The sequence below is a fragment of the Rana temporaria genome, chromosome 11 (genome assembly GCF_905171775.1).
Source record: "Rana temporaria chromosome 11, aRanTem1.1, whole genome shotgun sequence".
Lineage (NCBI taxonomy): Eukaryota > Metazoa > Chordata > Amphibia > Anura > Ranidae > Rana > Rana temporaria.
In genome coordinates, this window is record NC_053499.1 from 122,550,911 (window position 1) to 122,554,892 (window position 3,982).

Below are 3,982 nucleotides of genomic sequence, written 5' to 3' on the forward strand. Positions count from 1 at the left end.
ACTTCGGGGGAGATGTTAGGAATGAATCCAGGTAGTGTGCATACACTTGTATGCAGAGGTAAAACAATACCTCAATAAAAGCAGCCGCTTCTACGTCTCAATGCAGGGAGATGGAATCCGTTGGTGGGATGATGACAGCCACACTGGGAGCAGATGTAGAAGTTATATCCATGCAGAGATGGATACTGCTGTTTAAAGACCACTAGCTCAGGGGCTGATGGAAAGGAAACCTTCCTCGCAAACAGAAATCTCCAGCGGCAGGGGAAGTCCTGGAGGGGAGCCACCAAGCCGGTTCAGTGACGCAGCCGCGTCACACGGGAGCGAGGAAAGGGGGATGGTAGCCTGATGGAGTCACACAGAGAGCAGGAGGTGTCCGGACACCTTCGATCCAGCGTCAGGTGACTCAAAGCACCAATCAGTGTGGGCAGAAAACGAGCAGTAGAGATGCTGGCGCTAGTGTCACTGAGAGGATTTCCCGAGTGTCGGCACTACACATCAGCTGCAGTGTGCTTGCTGCAAACATATAGGGGCATCAAAGATTGTACTGGTGAGCCGTGACTGACATGTTTCGCGTGCCAGGACGCTTTATCAAAGGACTTTGATAAAGCGTCCTGGCACGCGAAACATGTCAGTCACGGCTCACCAGTACAATCTTTGATGCCCCTATATGTTTGCAGCAAGCACACTGCAGCTGATGTGTAGTGCCGACACTCGGGAAATCCTCTCAGTGACACTAGCGCCAGCATCTCTACTGCTCGTTTTCTGCCCACACTGATTGGTGCTTTGAGTCACCTGACGCTGGATCGAAGGTGTCCGGACACCTCCTGCTCTCTGTGTGACTCCATCAGGCTACCATCCCCCTTTCCTCGCTCCCGTGTGACGCGGCTGCGTCACTGAACCGGCTTGGTGGCTCCCCTCCAGGACTTCCCCTGCCGCTGGAGATTTCTGTTTGCGAGGAAGGTTTCCTTTCCATCAGCCCCTGAGCTAGTGGTCTTTAAACAGCAGTATCCATCTCTGCATGGATATAACTTCTACATCTGCTCCCAGTGTGGCTGTCATCATCCCAGCAACGGATTCCATCTCCCTGCATTGAGACGTAGAAGCGGCTGCTTTTATTGAGGTATTGTTTTACCTCTGCATACAAGTGTATGCACACTACCTGGATTCATTCCTAACATCTCCCCCGAAGTGTATGTGTTTTCACTCTACCATCTCCACGTGAACTGCTGATTATGTTATGCGGACTATTGTTATTAGTTTTTTTTAAAAAAAATTAAAAAATTTTAATGTGCTATTTTCCTGTGTGCTATTTGTGGCTACTTCAATTTTTTCAATTTTTTCAACTTTTCAATTTTTCATGCATATATGTTTTTCCACACATTACAGACTATAAAGTGACATTCACTTAACCCTTGTGCGCTGTATGTTTTTGTTCTAATGCTGTAAAATTAGCCTACGTGTTTCGGTCATTAGTCCTTAGCCATGGATCATAAAGTGGGAATGATGACAGTGGCTGTTTGAACTTTGAGAGCACTGTTCCACAAAATAGGTATTTGTAAACAGCTTTTTTCTTTAAGGCAATATTATGGGCAAGGAGTGGACCTAGTCATTCTTCTGGCTTTAGGACTTCTTTAAGAAGTTGTTAATTACATTGTTAAAATCTAGCATGCTTGCCAGCTTTCAAGACCTAATTGACTCTCAAATATGAGAATGAGTGAGATTAGCAAAAGACAATTCCCCTTTCATACATCTAAATAAAAACAACATCTAAGGTAATGCATAACAGGTAGATGGCATAGCTGATATTATCACAACCATGCAACCATATATTACAGCTAAGTTGAACTGATGTTCATTTCTCAAAATGTATTTCAAGTTATCATTATCATGGCAGGTACAAAACAAACAGAGTACAAAGCATTCATGGGAAGACAAGCATACTCCAACCTCTTCTGTATAAAATAAAACAAACAACCACCATAGTGACTAGGACTTTGGTCATTTTTAATATGACAGTGATGTAATATGGGAAAATATTATGGGTAATGATGCCTGGTAAATACAGGATAGCTATAATAAACAGTTTCCACATACCATTTATATTATCGTGTGTCCGTTTTGCTGGTTGTATGAGAGGTTTAGACGATGGCTGGAAACCCTGATGTTATCTAAGCCATGCAAATATGGTTTACCTCCAGCAAACACAAAGTACCAATAGACATTTATACAAGTGTACAAACAGTTATAATCCCCTTATTTACCTAAATAAACACAGAGTATTTGCTTATATGAACTAGCCATTGCCGAGATTTACACAGTATATAACAGAGCACAAAGAAAATGTTTCCTGTATATAGCAGTACATCATAAATGATTAATTCTTATTGAAGCGTATAATGCCGCGTATACACGATCGGTCCATCCGATGAAAACAGACCGATGGACCGTTTTCATCGGTTAACCGATGAAGCTGACTGATGGTCCGTCGCGCCTTCACACCATCGGTTAAAAAACCGATTGTGTCAGAACGCGGTGACGTAAAACACAACGACGTGCTGAAAAAAATGAAGTTCAATGCTTCCAAGCATGCGTCGAATTGATTCTGAGCATGCGTGGATTTTTAACCGATGGTTGTGCCTACTAAAGATCGTTTTTTTCCCATCGGTTAGGAATCCATAGGTTAAATTTAAAACAAGATTGCTTTTTTTTAACCTATGGATAAATAACCGATGGGGCCCACACACGATCGGTTTTGACTGATGAAAACGGTCCATCAGACCATTCTCATCGGTTTAACCGATCGTGTGTATGCAGCATAAGTTCACAAAGGTTCACAAAAAGGGCCATCACTTTTTTTTAGATATGACTCCAACAGCAAAAATGTTATAGCGAAAAAAAAATCTATACTTTTTAAATAGGTGTTGAATTCTGAAAACTAAAGCCAAAAAGACACAGAGGTCCATAGAAACAGACGTGGTGTTACTTTCCAGTTTAAACCTGAAAAGACCACTGATGACATATAAGCAGGGCTGGATTACCCATTAAAGAGGAGGTCCAGGAATTTTTTTTTATTAAAAGCCAGCAGCTACACATACTGCAGCTGCCGGCTTTTAATAAATGAACACTTACCTGTCCTGAAGTCCATCGATGTCGGCAGTAAGGTTTCCGTTGTGAAGCCGAAAGGCTACACTGCTGCCGCCATTGTGGGTAAGGGAACCCGGCAGTGAAGCCTTTCAGCTGGGAACCCTATTGTGCATGCACAAGGCCTGCTCCTCTCACCTTTTAGCCCCTGGCGGCCAGGGGAGGAGGAGGGAGCCACGCGGTGAGGTCATGGCCGCGCCACGGCCGCAGCCAGACTCCCGGAAGTGGTATAGGATACCTGTCTATGACAGGTATCCTGTCCCCCCTCCCCCCCCCGAAAGGTGCCAATTGTGGCATCGGAGGGGGGGAGGAATCCAATGAGTGGAAGTTCCACTTTAGGGTGGAGCTCTGCTTTAAGCAAAAAAGCATGTGTTTAGGGAACCAAGGGAAGGGAGCACCATTGATTTTTCTCCGAACTACCATGCCCTTAAAGTACAAGAGCACTTTACAGTTCTGAGCAGCCAGGATGCAGTTTTAACGCTACCCCGATAGGAGCCTATAAGTGCAGTATATCACAAAAGTGAGTACACCCCTCACATTTTTGTAAATATTTTATTATATCTTTTCATGTGACAAACCTGAAGAAATTACTCTTTGCTACAATGTAAAGTAGTGAGTGTACAGCTTGTTTAACAGTGTAAATGTGCGGTCCTCTCAAAATAGTTCACAAATAGCACACAGCCATTATTATCTAAACCGCTGGCAACAAAAGTGAGTACACCCCTAAGTGAAAATGTCCAAATTGGGCCCAAAGTGTCAATATTTTGTGTGGCCACCATTATTTTCCAGAACTGTCTTAACCCTCTTGGGCATGGAGATCACCAGAGCTTCACAGGTTGCC